The sequence below is a fragment of the Bos javanicus genome, chromosome 24 (genome assembly GCF_032452875.1).
Source record: "Bos javanicus breed banteng chromosome 24, ARS-OSU_banteng_1.0, whole genome shotgun sequence".
NCBI classification, from domain to species: Eukaryota; Metazoa; Chordata; class Mammalia; order Artiodactyla; family Bovidae; genus Bos; species Bos javanicus.
Window position 1 is genome coordinate 17,267,425 of NC_083891.1, and position 8,596 is coordinate 17,276,020.

The following is an 8,596-nucleotide window of genomic DNA, read 5'->3' on the forward strand; positions in this document are numbered from 1 at the left end:
CTGGAAGCCACGGCCTGGTGAGTTCTTCAAAGGAGGGGATGAGCAACACCATCTTTATTCCCTTGGAGGCATCTGTGATATTTCTTTAGCCGGATAAAGAATTTTAAAGTTTTACTGCCCTAGAGGTACATGGAACACAGTAGATGTTCAATTAAAGGCTGTAGAAAGGTGAATGACTCCATGGAGCTGCTCTGCTGTAGACGGTGTTTTGAGTGGGGAAGGACCCCGGCAGCCTGCTGTGGGCCTCTGCTGTCAGGGAGACAAAGCAGGAATGCAGACAGCATTGCCTGCCTCTGGGACTCCTTACAACCATCCACTGTTAGGCAGAAAGAAATTGAGAAGACCTCTGCCAGAATAATGGATTCAGGAATTCCTTCCCTTTCCCATGTTGCTCTCTAGATGAAAAGAAGCTACTTCTGTGGAAAGTAAAACAGCTTGGGTTCAGACATAATTTGGCCTGAATATGAGCGCTACAGGTTGCATGTTAACTGGGACAAATTGCTTTGCATCTCTGAGGCTGAGTTTCCTTTTCTAGAAAATGCAAATAAGACAATCTACCTTGCAGGAATGTTAGGAGGATTAAATAAAATGAGGTCTCTAAAACTCTTGGTACCTAGTAGGATCTTAATAAGTGAACTTGGTTATGATAAAAACATATGAAGAACACTTGACACTCTTCTGCAGAAATCCCTCTAATTCACTTCTTCTCATATATTGCTTAAGGCCACTCTAAAAACGGGGAGATTTTTTTGAACTGCCCATGCTTATTTTAAAATATGTAATCATTAGAGAGTGTAAAATGGGAATCTACCGTTCTATTTTATAGAGTCTCATTAATTTGATATTCAGGAGAACATGGAAAATTGATTCCAATTGTAAGTCATTTAATTTTTTTATTATGAAAAGATTCAAACTTATGCGTAAGGGGGTTAATGAAATCCATGTACCCATCAGCCATCTTCAGGTAGGATGGAAACTCAAACCCTGACAGTCTCATAGGACCTCAGATTTCCATATTTCCACCTCCAGATGACAAAGATGACCTGGACTTCTATTCTTGTTTTATACTTGAGAAAACTGAGATTCCTAGAGATTGTGATTTGTCCAAAGTCACATTTAATCTGAAAGTGGAGTCCATCCCAGGGCCCAAATCTGATGCCCACTCCCCAGCATTTCTCTTTCCTGACACTTGCCATGGATAAAGATGGGAGAAGAAGCTTGAGAGGTAATCCAAGTGTTAGCTTGGCTACTCTCTCTTTATCTGCATCTTTCATCCTCTTAAAAATCAATTAAAATAGTTACTGACTTCTGACAAGTAGCTGTTTTCTAGAAAAATTTACTTTGTGTAACCCAGAGTGTATTTCAGATTTCAGAGTGGCAGTTTTCATGTTCCAGTGAGGTCACTCAGTCGTGTCCGACTTTTTGCGACCCCGTGGACTGTAGCCCACCAGGCTCCTCTGTCCATGGGATTCTCCAGGCAAGAACACTGGACTGGGGTGCCATTTCCTTCTCCAGGGAATCTTCCCACCCACGGTTCGAACCCAGGTCTCCCGCATTGCGGGCAGACGCTTTAACCTCTGAGCCAAGCCAAAAACACACTGGGTTGGTTATTCTAGTTCCACTTAACTTGATGATAGTTAGGAAATTTTTCCCATTAGTAATACTCCTTAGTCAACATAAAAGGTGATGTCAGATTAAAGAGTTTCTCACTCTAAATTGCTGAACATCCCAAGGAAGTACATCGCTTTCAGCAGGAATGATCATGGTCCAATTCTGAAAACCCAGGAGAGTTTTGGGTTTTTGGAAGACTGGACACCAGAGGGTGCTAAAGAGCTGCACAATTTACTTCTGGGTCTTTAAGAAGTTTCCATGGTGACGGGGTCAACTGGCCTTGAGAGGAGAGTTGAGCTTGTTTGGTGCTGGCGGATGTGTTCCCAGCTTAGAGCTCTGTTGGAGGCATCTGCCTACCTGGAGCCACAGGCCATGTTAATGGACCGCGGTGTGCCATCGCCTGGTTGCTGCTGACTTGACAGTTGGTTTGGTCAATCCCATTGATTGTGAGGAAGTCAACTGTTAAAAATAGAATCAATGGTGCTATCACCAGCTCACTAGCCATTTACAGGCACTCATAAATACTGAAAATGACTGCCCAGAGGCTGAGCTTCCAGGCTTCTTTTAGCTTTACTTTGAATTTGCTGATTCTTGCTACATCAGCAGAAGAGAGAATTTGAAAGAGCTGAGAACAGCCCAAGCTGCATGAGTCTCTCAAGAAAGAAATTATTAACAAAATGTCGACTCCCATGCATAAAGCTTCTTTTGAAAATCTTTCCTAAATTCATTAAATATCAGGTTTGGTGCTTTGGTCCTGCTCTTCATTCCTGGTACCCACACTTCTACTTCTCAAGAATAAATTACTCCTTTAGCTTATGAAATCAAGTCCATCTCCTCACCTGAATGTACCTTCTTAGGGTTTGACACAATGCTCAGCACAATGTAGAATAATAACAGATTTTCACCTTCAGAATCTTATAATGACTTAAATGTAAGAGACATATAGTGAGCAATGTGGACTATTTTATAAGCTCTAGGTTTGTTTGGTATATTGAGTTAACATACTGGTGGGATCTCAGTTTAATTTACATTAAGAATATGGAAAATGTATGAGTGTGTGTGTGTGTGTGTATATATATATATATATATATATATATATTTATACATGTGCTCAATCACTCAGTCGTGTCCGACTTTTTGCTCCCCTATGGACTGCAGCCTGCCAGGCTAATCTGTCCATTGAATTTTCCAAGAAAAAATATTGGAATGGGTTGACATTTCCTCCTCCAGGGGATCTTCCTGACTCAGGGTCAAACATGTGTCTCTTGCATTTCCTGCATTGGCAGGTGGATTCTTTACCACTAGCACCCACCTGGGAAGCCTATATATATATATATAAACATATATGTATATTTATTTGTTCTTTATATACTCATATATATATGATTTACATATACTCAAGTAAACAATACATGACTGAGTATTAATTTGTGCAGGTTGAATACTAAATAACACATGGCTTTGAAAGCTTAGTCTTATAGTCTTGTTTTTCTTCTAATCATATACTCCTTCCCATAGTAATTTAATTCTGTATTCATGATTTATGGTGATACACACTTTAATACTTTTATTCATACATCATACTCTTCACCACTCATTCATTTTTCAATAATTTATTCAGTTTTGAATTTAACAAATATTTTGGAGACTCACCATATACATATCTTAAGGCAGAGTAAGAATCTGCCTTAGGATACAGCAATGAATGAGATGCAATTCCTGACCTCATTGGAGCTGACACAAGCAAAATGTTAGGTAAATCTTAAAATAGAGATATACATGTAGCATTACAGGAGAGATGGAACACTATCAACTCCTGATGCCTGAGATTAGACTAAACTTCTTCAGGGAAAAGTGGCATATGGACTGAATCTTAAGGAATGAATTAAAGTTAGCCAGGTAGTAAGGGGAGGATGAGGCTACCCAATGGAAGGTCAATGTGTGAAGTGTCTCAAGGTGACAGGTGCTTGATACATGCTGAGACTGACAAATCTTTTAGATGAAGAGATGAAGTGTCAAGGGACCAGCAAAGAGAGACAAGCAGAAAAGATCAATTACAAAGAAATTTGTATGTCATCCTAAGGGGTTTGGATTTTATGCTGTTCGAAATGGAGAATTATTGAAGCGTTTTAGACAGGAGATTGGTAAGGTCAGAGCCGCATTTTAGAACAATCACACCGGGCACTGATTAGAAGAGGACAAAGCAAGAAACAAGAACACCAGATAGGCAACTGTTTCAATCATTCAAGAAAATTCCATAGAAAACTGAACTCAAGTAATAGTTGTCATGAAGATGGGCAAAGGTGTTGAGAGACGTAGATCTTTTGTTGTTATTGATGAGCTCTGGGGCGTAATTGAGAGGCAGGCAGGTGGTGATGAAGCCCTGGATTCCAGATCATGCCATAATCTGGGTAAATGGTTGTGCCATCTTCATAGAAATATAAAGCCAAAGCCCTCCTGAAAGACTCAGTTCTGGGATGAAATATTCCATGCTTAATACTACTATATCTTTGAACTCATGTCATAACCAAATTGTACCATGAGCACTTATCACACACTGTTGTATTCTATAATTGTTTAAGGTAAGGTATATTGTATTTTAAAATTGTTTAAGGTAAACAATTATAAGGTAAGTGGGTCACATTTCCATGTCTATCAGATAACAAAAACAAATATTCTACCTGTGCTCACCTGCTCAGTTATTTTTATAACTGGAGCACATAATCATGTTCATATTCATATTTAATGATCCTCTGATTTCAGTTTAGGGTTGAGGTTCATAATGTGAAATTGTGGGTTAGAAAGAAACATTTTAACTATGGAATCAGCTCCAATATTTTGGCCACCTGATGAGAAGAGCCGACTCATTGAAAAAGATCCTGATGGTGGGAAAATTGAAGGCAAAAATAGAAGGGGACAGTAGATGATGAGATGGTTAGATAGCATCACCAACTCCATGGACATGAATTTGAGCAAACTATGGGAGCTATTAAAGGACAGGGAAGCCTGGTGTGCTGCAGTCTATGGGGTTTCAAAACTTGGACATAACTTAGTGACTGAACAAAACCACCATGGGATCAGAATCTGCAAGTAGCTTTCAAGTTCTTTCCTGATAGACCTCCAATTAGCTTCATATATACATATGTTTGGATATATATAGTTTTTTTCATGACATTATGACTTCTTATGTGTTCTTTGGATTTAAAGGAATGAGAAAAATTAAGTTATAATCGATTAGTGACTTGGAAACCTTAATTTTAGTATATACTTATACCATTAAACCAAGATAAATCCATGGTTTGGGGAATACACATTTTTTTATTACTTTTAATCATTTTCTCACAAATGCATTTGGAGAATTCTGCAGATCACAGTCTTACCAAACCTCTGTACTGCATCCCACCTGCACAGACAGCAGCACCCCTTCCTTAATGTCCTCTTGCTTGTTCTGAGGGTGGTTTAACAAGGTGTCAAAAACAGAATCAGAATCACTTCCCCCGTGGGCAGAACTCATAGATGACTATTTCAACTTAGAGAGTGAGACAGAGAAGGCAGTGGCAACCCACTCCAGTACTCTTGCCTGGAAAATCCCATGGACGGAGGAGCCTGGTAGGCTGCAGTCCATGGGGTCTCTGAAGGTCGGACACGACTGAGCGACTTCACTTTCACTTTTCATTTTCATGCATTGGAGAAGGAAATGGCAACCCACTCCAGTGTTCTTGCCTGGAGAATCCCAGGGACAGGGGAGCCTGGTGGGCTGCAGTCTATGGGGTCACACAGAGTTTGACACGACTGAAGCGACTTAGCAGCTCCAGACCAATAAATTTATACCTCTATTATAATTTAATGGCTACATAGCACACCTAAGCATATTTCATATAATTTATTTAATCAATGCCCTGAGGTATTAGCTTTTGCTGAGCCTTTGTAAATACATAGTATGATTCCATGGACAAATGCATACACTTATTGTTGCACCCTTCTAAGTATTATTAAGATTAATTTCAAATAGTGAAATTTGAGTCAAGAGATATACATATGTTTTAATATTTTTAGAATTTTTATTTTATCTTGGAGTACAGTTGATTAACAATGCTGCATTAGTAGGGTTTACAGCAGAGTGATCAATATTTATTTTGCCAAATTTTCCTCTGGCAATACTGTACCAACTCACTGTCCCATGAAGACTACAAGAAAGTGAGAAAGTCCTTGGTGCCCCTGTACTCTCACAACATAGCATGGAATGTGGGGCTTTTCATTATTTATTGATTCAGTGAATATGAATATGAAATTATAGTGTAGACCTTCCTCAAATAGCAGAAATATTAATTTAATCTTTTGATTGTATTTTACCCATTTGTTTTTCTCCTTTTGCAGTAGACTTATTCTCTTTGTCTCAGTCTGTAGGAGTATCTTCAGTATTGGTGATGTGTTTATTTGCACATGACCAATCTTATCATGTTTAAACCATGGCTTTGCTGTATATTTGTAAACAGTAAAAGTCTCATAGAAAATGAATGTTTGGTAAAGATTTGAAATGAATCACTGATAAAACAAGGTAAGTAGGCCTATTTTTTTTAATTACTCTCTATAAAATTTATACATTTCCTCCATGGTTCAGCGTTTTTTTTTGTTTTTTTTTTTTTCATTTTTAAGTGACTTTTGGGGGCAATTTTGTTATTTTTCATTTTCTTTGGATATTCTTCTAGTGACTTACTTTTCCAATGTTAATTTTACAGGGTCTTTCAAAATTCTGTTTTATGACAAGTGTATTAAAGTTATGTTGTCTTCCGTTTCTAAAATTCTTACATTTATTTATTATTATTCTTTAATATTTTCTTTGTTATGAATATTGGAATTAACTTCCAATGTTCATATTTTTTTTATACAAAGAATCTTTTTCTGGCTTGTTTTTCAGTTTTAATCTTCAAAAACATAATTTTGGCTCTTATGTTTCTCTCTCTCTTTTTTTGTTTGCTTTGATAGAATTAAATATTCTTCATTTTCTAACCCTTTGAGCTGATAGATTAATTCATATATTTTTTGTTTAATGATAAATTCATATTTATGAACTTCATGAATGTATTTTAACAGCATTATTGAGGTGTAATAATTGACAGGCAATAATATTTAAATTGTACTAGTGGATATGCTATAAGACAATTGTCACAGTCAAAGTAATGAACATCTCTAGCCCCCCAAACATTTCTTTAGACTTCCATGTCCCGCTGTATTGCTTCCCTCCTGCCTTGCTCCATATACTGCTCTCCATTCCCAGACAGCTGCTGATGTGCTTTCTGTCACTGTGCGTTACTTTGCAGTTTCTTGAGTTTTATATAAAAAGACTCATGCAGAATGTTCAGTGCGGGAGGGGAGGGATTGGTTTCTTTCACTTAGTATAATTATATTGGGATCCATCCACAATGACACATGTATCAGTTGCTCATTCTTCATTATTGCTGAATAGTATTTCAATGTACCAACACATTGTGTGTGTGTGCATTAGTCACTCAATCATGACTGACTCTTTGCAACTCCAGGGACTGTAGCCCATCTGGCTCCTCTGTCCATAGAATTCTCCAGGCAAGAATACTGGAGTGGGTAGCCACTATTCCTTTCCCCAGGGGATCTTCCTGACCCAGGGATTGAACCTGGTTTCCCACACTGCAGGCAGATTCTTTACCATTTGAGCCACCAGGGAAGCCCAACAATATTACAGGTTATTTATCCATTGATTCGTTGAGAAACATTAATGTTGTTTCTAGTTTGGGGATATTACAAATAAAAATGCTGTGAACGTCCGTATACCCATGTTTATGGACATAAGCATTCATTTTTGTTTGAAAAATACTTAGGAATAAAATGGTTGGATCCTATGATAGGTACATATTTAACTTTTTAAGAGACTACTAAGTTTGTCTCCAAAGGGATTGAATCACTCCTCTCAGCAGTGTCCAAGAGTCCTAGTTCCTCTACATTTTTGCCAAGGCTCTGCATGCTCAGTCTGCTTAATTTTGCTATTTTAATAGGTACCTAGTTGTATATCACTGGGATTTCAAATTGCGTGAAATTCTGCATTCAGATGTATCCTAGGTATTCTGTGATTTCCTTTTCAAATAATATTATTAAATGGAGTTCAAAATTCCTACTGTTGGGATGTTTTGCTTTCATTAGTTTTATAATCATTATATAATATCATAAAATTATAATTTATATTTCAGTTGGGTGTTCTTTGGAAGGAATGATGCTAAAACTGAAACTCCAGTACTTTGGCCACCTCATGCGAAGAGTTGACTCATTGCAAAAGACTGATGCTGGGAAGGATTGGGGGCAGGAGGAGAAGGGGATGACAGAGGATGAGATGGCTAGATGGCATCACCAACTCGATGGACATGAGTTTGAGTGAACTCCAGGAGTTGGTGATGACAGGGAGGCCTGGTGTGCTGTGATTCATGGGGCTGCAAAGAGTCGGACACGACTGAGCGACTGAACTGAACTGAACTGACTCTTGAACCACATGGGTTTGAACAGTACATATCCATTTATATGTAGGCTTTTTTTTTGTTTTCAATAAATACATATTATAGTTCCAGTTGATCTGTGGTTGGTTGTAACTGAGGATGCAGAACCCATGTAATAATAGTAGACTGTAAAGTTATATATGAATTTCCTACTGTGGTGTAAGACTTGACCCTAATCCCTGCATTTTTCAATGGTGATTTATATTTCTAATATGGACAAAAATAGTATTTACTTAAACTGATCTCGTATAGCCATTAATTAAGATATGATAATTATATAAATACTTAACACAGTGACAGAAATTATAAATTAAATGAAACAATTGTTTTAAGGTCAGCAGTGACGACTCCATCTTGTACATGATGGGACATTGAAGAGAAAGGACTGAGGACTGGGGTATATGAGAGGAACCTAAGATTACGAGTTGCGAATCCTGTTATCTTATATTTATGCTTGGATAGCT